Source organism: Microcebus murinus, chromosome 2 (assembly GCF_040939455.1).
Source record: "Microcebus murinus isolate Inina chromosome 2, M.murinus_Inina_mat1.0, whole genome shotgun sequence".
Classification (NCBI taxonomy): Eukaryota; Metazoa; Chordata; class Mammalia; order Primates; family Cheirogaleidae; genus Microcebus; species Microcebus murinus.
This window is the reverse complement of record NC_134105.1, coordinates 39676894-39693333: the sequence shown is the minus strand read 5'-3', so window position 1 is coordinate 39693333 and position 16440 is coordinate 39676894. Positions and strand designations below refer to the sequence as shown.

The following is a 16440-nucleotide window of genomic DNA, read 5'->3' as shown; positions in this document are numbered from 1 at the left end:
TTTTCCCACACATATGCACACTATCACAAGAACGGGCAGAAGACAGGGCACAAAAGCTAGAGAGGAAAGAGGCCTCAGCCACAAGCTAATTTCCAGTGTTTCGGGATTTATGTAAATTACAATCCCTTGGTCTCAGTTCTCTCATCTTCCTCAGCCACCATCTGCTGCGCACCATCCCACATTCCATTACTTCATCTGTGACAGTTCGTCATCATGGTCTGGAGTCATCTATATGCCATCTATGTTTTCATTCAGTTCTCCTTTAGAAATATTAAATAGAATATTAAATGTGGAAGGCACCTGACTATCTAGTCCACCACTCATTTTCATATCAGAGAACTGTGGCCCAGATTAGTTACTATATTTTTCCAATAATAGCAAATCAGGCATTTATCTACTTCAAAAATACCAGTATATGAAAGCTGAAATTCTCAACACACACACACACACACACACACACATATCCATCCACACATCTTTTTCTTGCACAAAATGCTACATGCCAGTAGTATACTTCAAAGGCAAACATCCACCAAAGTCAATCAACTAAATTTGTGCTTTCCTGATATGAATAATTCCTGAAGCACTATGGAAAATCTTAAGATAAAACAAACACAGACACATGGGGAGGTTTATAAGATGAAAAAAAGTGTGGACTTTGTAGTCAGAAATATATGGATTTGAATCATGAATGTGGGCTTAGGTTCTCATCTAATAAAACTCTCCAAACCTCAGGTCCCTCAGCTGTAAAACATCCATGATACTGTGGATATTATAAGGTCATTTTAAGAGTTATTAACAGAACACCTACCTGAAAGATGGCACACTGTAGGCAAAGCTTTTATATTATACAAGTAAGTAACAGAGGGTAAAAGAATCATGGAAAAATCCATAAATGTGGAATCTTAGAAGAACTGGATACAAAAACAGGAATGAGGAATGATCACGTTGGAACCAAATCATGAAGGGCTACATGCCAGTTTAAAGAATGTCAACCTTGCTTTTTTTTAGACATTGAGCAGAAATTTCCAAGAGTGACCTCACAGTAACTTTAAAAATAATTTATTTCATGGCCGGGCGCTGTGGCTCACGCCTGTAATCCTAGCTCTTGGGAGGCCGAGGCGGGCGGATTGCTCAAGGTCAGGAGTTCAAAACCAGCCTGAGCAAGAGCGAGACCCCGTCTCTACTACAAATAGAAAGAAATTAATTGGCCAACTGATATATATATAAAAAAATTAGCCGGGCATGGTGGCGCATGCCTGTAGTCCCAGCTACCCGGGAGGCTGAGGCAGAAGGATCACTCGAGCCCAGGAGTTTGAGGTTGCTGTGAGCTAGGCTGACGCCACGGCACTCACTCTAGCCTGGGCAACAAAGTGAGACTCTGTCTCAAAAAAAAAAAAAAAAAAAAAAAAAAAAATAATTTATTTCAGCTACTAATGAAACAAAGAAACACACCTATGGACAGTTATTATATCACCAGAATCACACACACACATATCCACACATCTTTTTCTGCATAAAATGCTACATGCCAATAGTATACTTCAAAGGCAAATATCCACCAAAGTCAATCAACCAAATGTGTACTTTCCTGATAAATGATATATCTTTAAGTTTTAAGGTTTTTCTCAAACTGGCAACGTTTTATTTTGATTACTTTTATAGGGGTTGTTTCTCTTGTTTAATTGAAAATGGAAAATGAGGACTAAAGTTTACATAAACCCCAAGAAATCTTTTCACAAAATTTTGATGCTGTTGTTCAATTTGTTTTAATAAAGAATAATTCCGGCCGGGTGCTGTGGCTCACGCCTGTAATCCTAGCTCTTGGGAGGCCGAGGCGGGCGGATTGCTCAAGGTCAGGAGTTCAAAACCAGCCTGAGCAAGAGTGAGACCCGTCTCTACTATAAATAGAAAGAAATGGCCGGGCGCGGTGGCTCACGCCTGTAATCCTAGCACTTTGGGAGGCCGAGGCGGGCGGATCGCTCAAGGTCAGGAGTTCGAAACCAGCCTGAGCAAGACCCCGTCTCTACTAAAAATAGAAAGAAATTAATTGACCAACTAAAAATATATATGCAAAAAATTAGCCGGGCATGGTGGCACATGCCTGTAGTCCCAGCTACTCGGGAGGCTGAGGCAGGAGGATCGCTGAGCCCAGGAGATTGAGGTTGCTGTGAGCCAGGCTGACGCCACGGCACTCACTCTAGCCTGGGCAACAAAGCGAGACTCTGTCTCAAAAAAAAAAAAAAGAAAGAAATTAATTGGCCAACTGATATATATATAAAAAATTAGCCGGGCATGGTGGCGCATGCCTGTAGTCCCAGCTACTCGGGAGGCTGAGGCAGCAGGATCACTGGAGCCCAGGAGTTTGAGGTTGCTGTGAGCTAGGCTGACGCCACGGCACTCACTCTAGCCTGGACAACAAAGCGAGACTCTGTCTCAAAAAAAAAAAAAAAAAAAAGAAGAATTCCAAGACCGGGCGCGGTGGCTCACGCCTGTAATCCTAGCACTCTGGGAGGCTGAGGTGGGTGGATTGTTTGAGCTCAGGAGTTCGAGAGCAGTCTGACCAAGAGCGAGACCCCATCTCTACTAAAAATAGAAAGAAATTAATTGGCCAACTACAAATATATAGAAAAAATTAGCTGGGCATGGTGGCACATGCCTGTAGTCCCAGCTACTCGGGAGGCTGAGGCAGTAGGATTGCTTGAGCCCAGGAGTTTGAGGTTGCTGTGAGCTAGGCTGACGCCATGGCACTCTAGCCCGGGGAAGAATGAGACTCTGTCTCAAAAAATTAAAAAATAAAATGGGAAGGAAAGAAAGGAAAGGGAGGAAAGGGAGGAAAGGGGGGAAGGGAGGGAAGGGGAGGAAGGGGAGGAAGGGGAGGAAGGAAGGAAGGAAGGAAGGAAGGAAGGAAGGAAGGAAGGAAGGAAGGAAGGAAGGAAGGAAGGAAGGAAAAAAGGAAGGAAGGAAAAAAGGAAGGAAGGAAAAAAGGAAGGAAGGAAAAAAGGAAGGAAGGAAAAAAGGAAGGAAGGAAGGAAGGAAGGAAAGAAGGAAGGATTCCAGGCTGGGTGCGGTGGCTCATGCCTGTAATCCGAGCACTCTGGGAGCCTGAGGGAGGAGGACTGCTTGAGCTCAGGAGTTCCAGATCAGCCTGAGCAAGAGCAAGACCCTGTCTCTACTAATAGAAAATTAGCCAGGTGTTGTGGTTCGCACCTGTAGTCCCAGCTACTCAGAAGGCTGAAGCATGAGCATTGCTTGAGCCCAGGAGTTTGAGGTTGCAGTGAGCTATGATGACACCACTGCACTCTACCTGGGGTGACAGAGTGAGATTCTGCCTAAAAAAAAAAAAAGAAAGAAAAGAAAAACCGAATTCTGAGGTAGACTCTGTTGTGCTATGAAATAATAATAAAAACCTATACCATTTACTCTTTCTTCATTTAATAAAACAATTCTGGAAGATAAAATACCAAACCTTGGCCGGGCGCGGTGGCTCACGCCTGTAATCCTAGCTCTCTGGGAGGCCGAGACGGGCGGATTGCTCAAGGTCAGGAGTTCGAAACCAGCCTGAGCAAGAGCAAGACCTCGTCTCTACTATAAATAGAAAGAAATTAATTGGCCAACTAATATATATAGAAAAAATTAGCCGGGCATGGTGGCGCATGCCTGTAGTCCCAGCTACTCGGGAGGCTGAGGCAGGAGGATCACTTGAGCCCAGGAGTTTGAGGTTGCTGTGAGCTAGGCTGACACCACGGCACTCACTCTAGCCTGGGCAACAAGTGAGACTCTGTCTCAAAAAAAAAAAAAAAAAAAATACCAAACCTTAACCATGAAAAGTTAGAAAAGAACCAAACCATATTGCAGAGAGGCATATCTTTTCATTAATCCTACCAAAAAGGCTCAGCATCCAAAGCAACTAAAATATTGTATAACAAACCAGTACAAGGCTTTCAGCTCAGTTCAAAGTCAGCATTACAAGTTCTAAAAGTGATCTTAATCAAGCGGGAAAATACTGAGGTATCCAACGTATGTAAAATGAAGGCCCAAAACTTGTACTTTGTTTACTCAAACAATAGATCCATGTTATATTTCCTACAAGTTTGAAAAACTTTAGAAACATTAGCAAGTCATTTTGCTGCCTCTGAACTATGTCATAGTAAAGTTTTAATATCTTGAATGAGGAACAAAAAATTGGGTAATATCCTACATATAAGAATAAAGAACAATGACGTCTGTATTACGTAAAATCATGTATCATTGAGAGGTAAAGGCAATCCTTAAAATCTGTCAGACCTGAGTACTTAGAAACGTTAGTATGCAAATGGACTCTAAATTTTTTAGAAATGTTTTAGGATAGTTAAAAGAAAACTAAACCTAGGACTCACCAATGCCTTTTGTTAAAAAATATTCTTAGAGGACAGCCTTTTACATAGTTGAAGACCTCACACCACTGGTTCCCATCACCACCTAATATGGTTATTAGTTCTACCCACCAGAGTTCACTGTTTACTAAACAAGAAATTAGAAAGTTCACAGCTTTTATCCTCAAGCCAAAAACATTCCTTATCATCTAGCAATTTATCTGCAAGTAAAACCTTCAATAATTTGGCCTGTGTAGTGGTTTACACCTGTAATCCCAGCACTTTGGGAAGCTGAGGCAAGAGGATCATTTGAGCCCAAGAGTTCGAGACCAGCCTGGACAACACAGTGACACCCTGTCTCTACAAAAAAAAAAACCAGGCATGGTGGCACATGCCTGTAGTTCCAGCTACTGGGGACAAGGCTGAAGCAGGAGGACTGCTTGAGGCTGGCATCTAGAGGCTGCAGTGAGCTATAACTGTGCCACTGCATCCAGCCTGGGCAAGAAAGCAAGACCCTGTCTCTAAAACAAATGTTTTCAATTAAAAAAAAAAAAAAAGGCTTCAGTAACTTATCTATTGACTGTAATGACTATAAATAAAAGGATATGAACCTCTAATAGCACCCAACCTTACCACTTCACACTCACTAGAATGGTTATGATCCAAAAGACAGATAGCAAGTGTTGATAAGGATGTGAAGAAACTGGAACCTTCATATACTGCTGGCGAGAATGTAAAAAGGTACAGCTGCTTTGTAAAACAGTCTGATATTCTTTCAAAAGGTTAAACATTTTTACCATGAGTTACCATTTGACCCAGCAATTCCATCCCTAGGTATACCCAAGAGAAGCATATATCCCACACAATAATTTGTATATGAATGTTCACAACATTATTCACAATAGCCAAAAAATAGAAACAACCCAAATGGATGACTGGATGAATGAATAAATAAAATGTAGTATTTCCATACAATGAAGTATTATTCAGCAATAAAAAGAAATAAAATATTGATACTCACTACTGAACCTAGAAAACATTATGCTAAGTGAAAGAAACCAGTCACATATTATATGACTCCACTTACATGAAATATCTAAAATAGGCAAAAAGTTAGTGTTTGCCTAGGACTAGGAGGATTAGGGGAATACTGGAAGAGACTGCTAATGGGCACAAGTTTCTTTTAGCAGTGATGAAAGTGTTCTAAAATTAGATAGTGGTGATGATCACAACTCTAAATATGTTCAAAGCAGTTGAACTGTACACTTTAAATGGGTGAATTAAATGATATGTGAATTATATTTCAGTAAAGCTGCTATAAAAATTGAGCCTTACCTAACATTCCAAATTTAATTGAAATGTATGTACTCTTCACTTTACATGTTAAAGCTTCTCTACAGTTAATGTTGTTTCAACCTGGCAGAAGAAGCCATAACTGAATATATTCATATTTCCCTAATTAATGAAAAATTCTAGATTCATGTTACCATTACATTTTTTTTTTTCTTTTGAGACAGAGTCTTACTCTGTTGCCTGGGCTAGAGTGCCGTCGCGTCAGCCTAGCTCACAGCAACCTCAGATTCCTGGTCTCAAGCAATCCTCCTGGCTCAGCCTCCTGAGTAGCTGGGACTACAGGCATGTGCCACCATGCTGGGCTAATTTTTTCTATATATTTGTAGTTGGCCAATTAATTTCTTTCTATTTTTAGTAGAGACGGGGTCTCATTCTTGCTCAGGCAGGTTTGGAATTCCTGACCTTGAGCAACCCACCTGCCTCGGCCTCCCAGAGTGCTAGAATTACAAGCATGAGCCACCTCCACTGGCCCATGTTACCATTTCCTTAGGTCTTATTTCCTAAGACTTCTCTCAAAAAGTAACAAATTTATATTTAAGTTTAGTTTAATTTTTAAAAATCTAGGACATGGATTTGCTACTTCCAGATTTTTAAAAATGCAACAGAACTGCCATCATAGATATTAACATATCCTTAAGGATATATTATCATAAACAATAAGAAACAAGAATTATCAACTAAAAGAAACTAAGACAGTCAAAAGCCTAGCATGGCAAAAGCATTGTTTAAGTTTAAATAAACAAATGTAAGGATTTTTAACTAAAAGACAATTTACAGAAAAAAATTTTAAGATTTTTACAAATAGTTCTGTAATATAAAATCCTAAATGCCTCAAGACTCTCATAAATATGAATTAAATTTTCCTTTTCCCAATATTAATTCAGTGACTCTTTCATGGTGTCCATAGAAACTCCTTCATCTTTAATTTATTTTACTATAGGCTTTCTAAAAGTATAAATACAAAACACTACATACTGTTTGAGTTTTTCCAACAGTTCATTTTTATAAACGAACCATTTACAAATGAACCAATAACTTAAAAGAAAAATTTAGGTGACAGGTACACTATAAGCTCAGACTTCAGCATTATATAATACAATTCATCCATGTAACAAAAAACACTTGTACCCCCTAAAGGTATGTAAATTAAAAAAAGAAAAAGAAAAATTTAAGTACTACTTAATGTATAAAATAGGAAATTTTACATAGGTTGAATATCTCTTATCCAAAATGCTTGGGACAAAGAAGTGTTTCAGATTTCAGCTTTTCTCCAGATTTTGGAATATTTGCATATTCATAATGAGATATCTTGAGAATAAGACCCAATTCTAAATACAAAATTCATTTATGTTTCATATACACCTCATACACATGGTCTGAAGGTAAAAACACAATATTTTTAATAATTTTGTGCATGAAACAAAGTTTTGACTGTGTTTTGACCATGACCTATCACATGAGGTCAAGTGTAGAATTTTCCACTTATGGCATCATGTTAGCAGTCAAAACGTTTTGGATTTTGGAGCATTTGGAGTTTGAATTTTCAGATTAGGATGCTTAACCTGCACAAATAGCATTTTTCAAATTATTTTATTAAATAAAATTTACTATTATAAAGTATAAGGCATTCTAGGCTGGGCACGGTGGCTCATGCCTGTAATCCTAGCACTCTGGGAGGCCGAGGTGGGCGGATTGCTCGAGGTCAGGAGTTCAAAACCAGCCTGAGCAAGAGCGAGACCCCGTCTCTACTACAAATAGAAAGAAATTAATTGACCAACTAATATATATAGAAAAAATTAGCCAGGTATGGTGGCGCATGCCTGTAGTCCCAGCTACTTGGGAGGCTGAGGCAGCAGGATTGCTTGAGCCCAGGAGTTTGAGGTTGCTGTGAGCTAGGCTGATGCCACAGCACTCACTCTAGCCTGGGCAACAAAGCAAGACTCCGTCTCAAAAAAATATAAATAAATAAAAAAATAAAGTATAAGGCATTCTACTAACTACACAATTAAAATACTAATTCTAATGTGAACACCTTGGTTCCTCCTTAATTTAGCAATCTCTAATACTTCAAAATTGATCATGCTGACTTTATTTCTTAGTAGTAAACTATATAAATAATGATCTTTCAAGCTCTTTCAAAACTCAAACAGAGAAATATATTTTCCACTTCCAGAATCCAGATTTATGGGACTGAACTATAGCTCTGATTTACACATATCATTTAATATTCACAATAATCCTGTAAAATGGGTATACCAGCTTCATTTTATAGAGAATAAATTGAGGCTAAGGGGGTAAGAAACTTGTCCAAGGTCATATAGGTTATAAGAAAAGACTGGAACCCATATCTGACAGGTTATAAAATCCAGTTCTAACATACTATAGTTTATAAGGAAAAGTCTGTTCTGAAAACAGCTCTTAAATTAAGTTTAATAAATTGATATCATTTTTTGAAAACTAAATACACGAACTATTTCTATTCAGTACCTGCAACTAACTACATGTTTTCCAATAAGCATTATAGATTGGTTCCAGGAACCCCCCTCCAATATCAAAACCTGTATATAGTCAAGCCCCTTACATAAAATAGCATAGTATTTGCATGTAACCTATGCACATCCTCCCATATACTTTAAATCAGCAGTCCCCAACCTTTTTGGCACCAGGAGCCAGTTTCATGGAAGACAATTTTTCCACGGACTGGGGGGTGGAGGGTTTGGGATGATTCAGGGGCATTACATTTATTGTGTAGTCAAACCTCTCTGCTAATGATAATCTGTCTTTGCAGCCACTCCCCAGCACTAGCATCACTGCCTCAGCTCCACCTCAGATCAGCCTGATCTGACAGAAGGCGGAGTTTATGCGGAGATGTGGCAATGAGGAGCAGCAGTAAATACAGAAGCTTTGCTCCTCCTGCAGTGCAGCCGGCTGGTTCTGGTCTGCATTGGGGACCACAGCTTTAAATTATCTCCAGATTACTTATAATACCTAATACAATGTAAATGCTAAGTAGATCAGCTATTATACTGTAATGTTCTTTATTTGTATTATTTTGATTGCTGTATTGTTATTTTTTGTGAGTTTTTCCTGGATGTTTTCCATTCATCATTGGTGGAACCCACAGAAACAGAGGCCCCACTGTACTAAGAATGTTGTTCTATATAATGCAGATCAGGTACACATAAGTAAAATTAAAGATCAATGTAAAACTCTGAAAATGAATATTCCCAAGTGTATACTATACACAGGGAATACTGACTTATTAGCTAAAAATGAAATGGAAAATATGTGTAGTAAGTTAGGATAAAAATTGTTTTCTATCAAAAATGTCAAAGAATTCCAAAAGTAGACTTATTCTCTAAAAAAAATAATAATAGGCCGGGTGTGGTGGCTCACGCCTGCAATCCTAGCACTCTGGGAGGCCGAGCCGGGTGGACTGCTCGAGGTCAGGAGTTTGAAACCAGCCTGAGCAAGAGCAAGACCCCATCTCTACTAAAAATAGAAAGCAATTAATTGGCCAACGAATACATATAGAAAAAATTAGCCAGGCATGGTGGTACATGCCTGTAGTCCCAGCTACTTGGGAGGCTGAGGCAGCAGGATTGCTTGAGCCCAGAAGTTTGAGGTTGCTGTGAGCTAGGCTGACGCCACGGCACTCACTCTAGCCTGCGCGACAAAGCGAGACTCTGTCTCAAAAATAAATAAATAAATAATAAAGCTACAAGTTTTACATCACACAGAAATTCTAATGCCTGGTTTTTGTGTTCATCAAAAGGAGGAATGGAAATGAAGGTACTGAGTACCTTCAATAGGACAGACACTGAGCTAATTATTTTTTTATTATTTTTATCTCAAAGAACCTGTTTTACTTTCCTGGGAGGAGTACTGTTACTCCAGCAATACGTAAGAAGAAACTCAGAATCTAAATGTCACATGAAGGCTCTAAGAGGTGTAGTAAGGATCCCTGCCCACATCTGACTCCATAACCTGCACCATATCATGCAATTAACAACCATAAACACACACACATATACCACCCCTTTAGGAACATAAGAACTTAAGTTAAAATCTAGGCAATTATCTTTAAACAAGCTTTGTGCCTTGTAACCAGTCTGTGCCCAGCACATCACAAGTACCAAATAAAAGTTTACTAAATGGAATGAACAGTGGTAGCTTAGCAACAAAAGAAGGAATAAGATCATCTCTATTCATCCAGTCTTTCTAAAAGAGTTAATATAAAACTATCACTTATCAAGCAACATATACAAGTATTTCTCTAAAGAAAGTACTGAATCAGGAATTGGAAGAGAAAGGAATAATCATATATAAAAATTATTATCAATGTTCTATAAAGGGCAAGATGAGACATAGAAGCCTTAAACAGAGATCTAGCACATCTCACTCAATTACAACACTTGTGTGACCCTATCTTATAACAGGTAATTAAACTTGTCCTGCTTCCACAGTTAGCTAATTGCTTGCAGAGACCTTGGTCATTTTTGTGTTTCCCAGAATACCTAAGACAGGACCTGGCACTTTATATTAATAGTGAAAATTTTATTAAAAATTTTGTATAGGCTGGGTACAGTGGTTTGTGCCCGTAATCCTAGCACTTTAGGAGGCCGAGGTGGGAGGATTACTTAAATCTAGGAGTTCCAGGTTATAGTGAGCTATGATTGTGCCACGGCACTCCAGCCTGGACAAAAAGCAAGACCCTATCTCTAAAAAAAATAACAAAACAAGGCTGAGCGCAGTGGCTCACACCTGTAATCCTAGCACTCTGGGAGGCCGAAGCAGGCAGGTAGCTCAAGGTCAGGAGTTTGAAACCAGCCTGAACCAAGAGAGAGACCCCGTCTCTACTAAAAAATAGAAAGAAATTAATTGGTTAACTAAAAAATACATAAAAAAATTAGCCAGGCATGATGGCGCATGCCTGTAGTCTCAGCTATTTGGGAAGATGAGGCAGTAGCATCGTTTCAGCCCAGGAGTTTGGGGTTGCTGTGAACTAGACTGATGCCACGGCACTCTAGTCTGGGCAGCAGAGTGAGACTGTCTCAAAAATAAATAAATAAATAAGAAAACAAAACAAAAAAATATTTTACAGATTACAGTGCTTTTTCAGATGTAATTATCCTAAAAGCTTTGCAAGGTAAGTATAACTACAGTAATCTGCATTTTACAGACAATGGCACCAAGGTCCCTAAAATGTCAATGTAAGTGGCCAGGCATCCTTCTCTAACACCACAGCTACCACCATAGGCTCTCAATGAATGTTTGTTGATTGAATCAGCTGTCCCTGAAAAATATCATTTTTCTTCTAACATTTTAGCAGAATTATCTGTTGATATGAGAAATGACTGTATTGCCACTTAAGACTGATAGCTTTGCTAGAAACAGACACTTCCACTCAGCCCTACAAAGTTCGTTACTTTAAAGTTATATCAGTGATTCTCAAATTTTTTTTTTTTCTTTTTTGAGTCAGAGTCTCACTCTGCTGCCCAGACTAGAGTGCCGTGGCATCAGCCTAGCTCACAGCAACCTCAAACTCCTGGGCTCAAACAATCCTTCTGCCTCAGCCTCCCAAGTAGCTGGGACTACAGACATGCACCACCATGCCTGGCTAATTTTTTATATATATTTTTAGTTGTCCAGTTAATTTTTTTCTTTTTTTTTTTTAGTAGAGATGGGGTCTCATTCTTGCTCAGGCTGATTTTGAACTCCTGACCCTGAGCAATCATCCACCTCACCCTCCCAGAGTGCTAGGATTATAGGTGTGAGCCACCGCGACGGCCTCAAACTCTAGTAGGACTAAGACAGGGAGCTTGACAAAAATGAAGATCTTTGGGCCATCATCATCCCTAGAATTCTGATTCAGGGGACCAGTAATCTGCATATTTTATATACAACATTATATATACTAAGCACTCTCAAATGATTCTAATGGTGATGGTCTTCAGGGATACACTTTAGAGACAGGCTGGACTCATCTGCCTTAGGGGATCCTGCTGCCTCAGCTTTGTGAGCAGCTGGGACGCCACCTCACAGGCCTGAATTAGACTTTTAAAACTCTAATCTATCAAAAACCATTTTTAATCAAGCCAATTTTTTACAGTTAGAAATATTTAAACAAAATCTTACAAAAGCCCATTTTAAACTTTGAATGACTATCAAAATACACTACCTGTGAGATTATGGGTGATTCCCTCTCCCCCCACCTCCGTTATTACATATTTATTAAGAGTGGCACAGCACCTTTCTGTATTTTCCAAATTTTCTACAATAAGCATACTTATCATGATAAGCATACTTATACTTTCATGATCATACAAGTTTTAGAAGTACCTATAAATCCTACAACCTTCACATACATAACAGGAAAACAAGAATAACCTGCAATCACACTTATCATAAACCATAAACCCGAAATATCGGATTTATGGTCTCAAACTGTAATAACTAAACTTGTTTACATTAATACCAGAACAAATCATTTTACTTATAAAATTTAGCATGTATCCCATTTCCATCCTGTTATTAGGATAGTTAGCACAACTTAAAATCTTCTTGCCAAGCATTCTCTGGATCTATTTAAGTGGAACATTTTTTGTGCTAAGAACTGAAGCATTAAAATATTTTCTCTCTTATGGGGCGGTGTGACAGACCTTTGTAAAACATTTTTATAACTGTGAGTGTTTATCTAGGAAACTTAGCATAGCAAAGCTGATACGGAGCTTTCTCCAAAGCAGACTACGTTTAGAGGCAAGCTGCAAGGATGAGCTACCGTCAGGTGATGAAATTTCACCTCAAATAAGACGCAAAAGGTTGTTCTCAAGCGAATCAGATCCGTGAATGACACTCCACGAGTACCAGGGGCTCTCAAGGCCCCGCACTCTCTGCACCCCAATTCTCACCCTGCCCTGCCTCCCCTCCCCCACCCTACCCCCCGGGACTCAGTATGAGTCGCTGGGAAGCCAACGCTGTTTGCAAACAGGCGTCCTCTGCCTCCCTCCGGGATGTGCGTGCAGGGCCCAGGGAAAGAGGCTACGCTCGGCCCGGCCCGGCCAAACCCGAAGGGCGCCCGTGCCCCTGCCAGTCCCCCGCTCCACACACCGGGCCGCGCCGGAACCGAGGCCAGGGTGAGGGCTTCCCGGCGGCGCGGGGCCTACTCGCCCCCCACGGGCTCCAGCCTCCCGGGGGACTGGGGAGGAAGGGCTGAGGCCCCAGAACCGCGGGGGGTGGGGAAGGCGGCCGCAGCAGCAGGACGCCCCGTCCGCCCATTTGGAGGGCTGCCGCCAGGGCCCCACGGCGGCCGGAGGCAGGCGAGCCCTAGACCGCGCCTCACCACACTCACCTCTAGCAGCGGCCGTCTCCGCTTCAGCATGGCCGAGGGGGTCGTCCCTAAGCCGAAAGCCTCCTCTGGAGGGCACCGGCGCGGCCCCAGGCGCCGCCGCGAAGCCTCCCACTCCTGTAGGAGCTGTGGTCGCTGCGGCTGCGGCTGCGGCTGCGGCTGCGGCTGCGGCGGCTGCTCCTGCTGAGGCCCAGCGCCCACCCAGCCGCATCAGCTCCTGGGCCGCCGCAGCCACGCGGATCCCGGAGGGGCGCCGCTGAGCAGGGCTAGGGGCGCAGGGCTGCGGCGGGACGACCGAGGTGCTGCAGGCGGAGATCCTCGGCGAAGCCTCCAGCGTCGGGTGGCCTCTCCTGCCGCCCGCGCCGCTGGGCCACAGCGCCCCCTGGACCCCACGTCCGGCTACGGCGCCGGGACTGCGGCGGCCGCGCCGGGCACGAGCGGCAGGGAACGCGAGGGAGCGTGGCCTGGGGGTGGCGGGGGCCCCGCGCTCCCTGCGCAGCCTGCCGCCCGCGGCCGGCCCCAGACTCCCTTCCCAGGAGCCGGAAGCCTCTCAGTTCCCACCCACCCCGGGCGTCCCCCACCCCCTCGGTCAGACCCCGAGCACCTTTTCCTTCTCTCCCAAAGGTACGTGAACGTTCTTGGCAGCCAGACCCGTCACCTAAGAGCAGGAGTGTAAGGGAATCTCTTCGTTTCATCTCCCGTGGTTGAGGGGTGGGGGGAGATCCCTTCTAATCCCTTCTACGCGTCTGTCTGCGTGAAAGAAGAGTGACCCGGGGCAAACCTTTTTCACACACACACTCCTCTCCCAAAACAGTTGAAGGAATTGTCTTTGACCTTAACTTTTTTTGGATTTACTGTGCAGATCATTGTAGAAATTTCCTACAGATACCGAAACCTTAACTCCTAACACCCCCCCCATAGGAAAAAAATACGCTGAGCCATAGAAGAGAATAGCCAACGGGTTGTCCTGAAATTCATAAACAACTTAAGATAAGAAAAGAATCATCCATCTTTTACTAATACCCTCCCTCCACCCCCACCTCTACTCTCCCACCTCTCCACTCCCATCCCTGCCAAATCTTAGGTAAGGCTGGAAGGAAATTGTTATATAGTGGGGGCTATGCAATCATTCTGTTTACAGATGCCCAATATTTGATCTCACTCAACCTCTAGGGTGCAAACGTCAGAACCAAAAACAAAAGAAACAAAAGATTGTCAGAGGGGAAGTAGGGAAAGAGAAATTTTCCAAATCCTCTGGTCCCCCAAATTTTCAAATACAGTATTTTTTTTTCACAGAGTGATATACTAGTATGAGCAGGGACTTTGGTGTTAGATACAAATACTACCAATTCCAGTTATGTCATGTATAGCTTTATAACCCTGGACGAGTTATATAACATTTTTGAATCTCAGTGTTCTCCTGCCTGCCTTACTGGTTGTTGTGAAGATTGGAGATAGCACGTACTCAATAAATGTTAGTCCTATTTTTGAACATCCTAACTCTCAGTCTTTCTTAGGCTCGATTGTACCCATCTGTGTGTGTGTGTGTGTGTGTGTGTGTGTGTGTGTGTGTGTGTGTGTCGCGCACATGTAAGTGTATTCCTATCACAAGATGGAAGCATCATTCTTCATTATCACCAGTCTGGGTGAAATTTCCCTAAATTTCACTAATGGATTTATATAACATCTCTCCACTGTAGAGTAGAGGCTCATCCACTGGATCTTCTATGACATTCTATTGCACAACAGACACCAGCATAGAACGAGTATATTTTTCTGTATAAAAATATTATAAGGCAATCTCACCTTACCTTAGGTTATGGCCTAATATTAACAAATCATAATGAGAAAATTACATAAGGTCTCCGGGAACTGTTCACATAATAATTGAGCAGCCACTTTGGAGAAAAATATAACCTAACCTAGCAGCTCTCTTCTCATCCATGAAAGCTGTTCTGTACGATCCTAAGTGTGCTTTTGCCACATACTTCTGAGTCACACACACAAAAAAATCACTCTCCCCTTTTTATAACAAGAGAAACTGGGGCTCAGAAGGAAACTCTGATTCATCCTCATGACTCTATGAATTAGGTACTATGCTACCACCATTTTACATGTGAAGTATATCCAACCTAAGGAAAAGCCCGAGATGGACTCTGAGATTCCCTTCAGCAATATTAACAAAACACTTTCGGGTAATTTGTTGCCTAAATTTTTCAGTTTAGAGAAATGGGCCCTTTAGCCGATTTAGATCAGTTTGGCAATCTAACATTAGCACTATACTTTCCAGGCCTAGATCACTACCACTGCAGGAAATCTGCATTTGTTTATGAATAATCTTGCAACCCAGGGTGTAGCTACTAGATGAAGATGATTCATTTGTTCCCAGGACCAGTTTCCTCTTGCTTCACACTTTCACCCCTTTATGCAAATTCTTTTGCTGAAAGAAGTTGCCTTTATCATCACCACCAGCTCCCTGATCATACTAGTCCACTTTAAATCCTTTCATTTTCTTTACTTCATTCCATTGTTTTGGTTATTCCTACCCAGTTTGCTCTCTGCTCTTGAAATGTCTCTCATCTGTTTTCCTCTCTTCTACTGTAAATATTTTACATTTTAAGTCTACCTGGGCCTGCTGTCAATTGATTTGGTTACCCTACTCTCAATTTTTCATTGATTTCCACTACTATCTAGTGACTCTAAAATATCTCTTTATTCCCAACCTGGTAGATTTTCTCACTTTCATTTGTGTACCATATACATCCTGTAGAAAGCCAATATTCTAAGAATTTTTTTTTTCAAGTGAGTTTAAGGTCTAGCACTCCTAGGAAAATCTTCTTTGCTCATTAAAATTTGTTCTTTAAAATTCAGGCCAGGTTGGGCACAGTGGCTCATGCCTGGGAGGCAGGAGGATTGCTTGAGGCTGGGTGTTAAGGCCAGCCTGGACAAAATAGCAAGACCCCATCTCTACAAAAAAATAGAAGAAAATTAGCCAGGTATGATGCCACACATGGCTGAGGCAGGAGTCTTGCTTGAGCTCAGGAGTTTGAGACTGCAATGAGCTATGATTATGCCACTAACTCCAGTCTAAGCAACAGAGTGAGACCTGTCTCTAAAAAAAAATAAAAATATATAGAATAGAATAAAATTCAGAACAAAAGAATACCCATTTCCTGGCTTGGTGCATGGCACCATCATCTACCCAGGTGCCCAAGCCAAAAATCTGGGAGTCACCCATAACTCTCCATATCTTCCCTGGGCAATTGATTATGAAGCCTGATAAATTCTACTTTCTTTTTAAATTTCTCTCCCCTCCTCCAACTCCACTGCCACATCCTTTGGTCTAGGGTGTATGCTCAAAACATTATAGGTAAACCAAATGAA

The 16440-nt window shown here is 41.6% G+C and overlaps 1 protein-coding gene across 1 annotated transcript in view; it reads right to left on the bottom strand.

The window, feature by feature from the left end:
- The window catches only part of ZFYVE9 (zinc finger FYVE-type containing 9), a 150159-nt gene extending 136614 nt beyond the window's left edge, over positions 1-13545 (bottom strand). Inside the window, exon 1 of the mRNA XM_012776239.2 lies at positions 13060-13545. The gene's annotated coding sequence lies outside the window, so the exon portion shown is untranslated. The remainder of the gene's footprint in view (positions 1-13059) is intronic.
- Positions 13546-16440: the final 2895 nt, after the last annotated feature.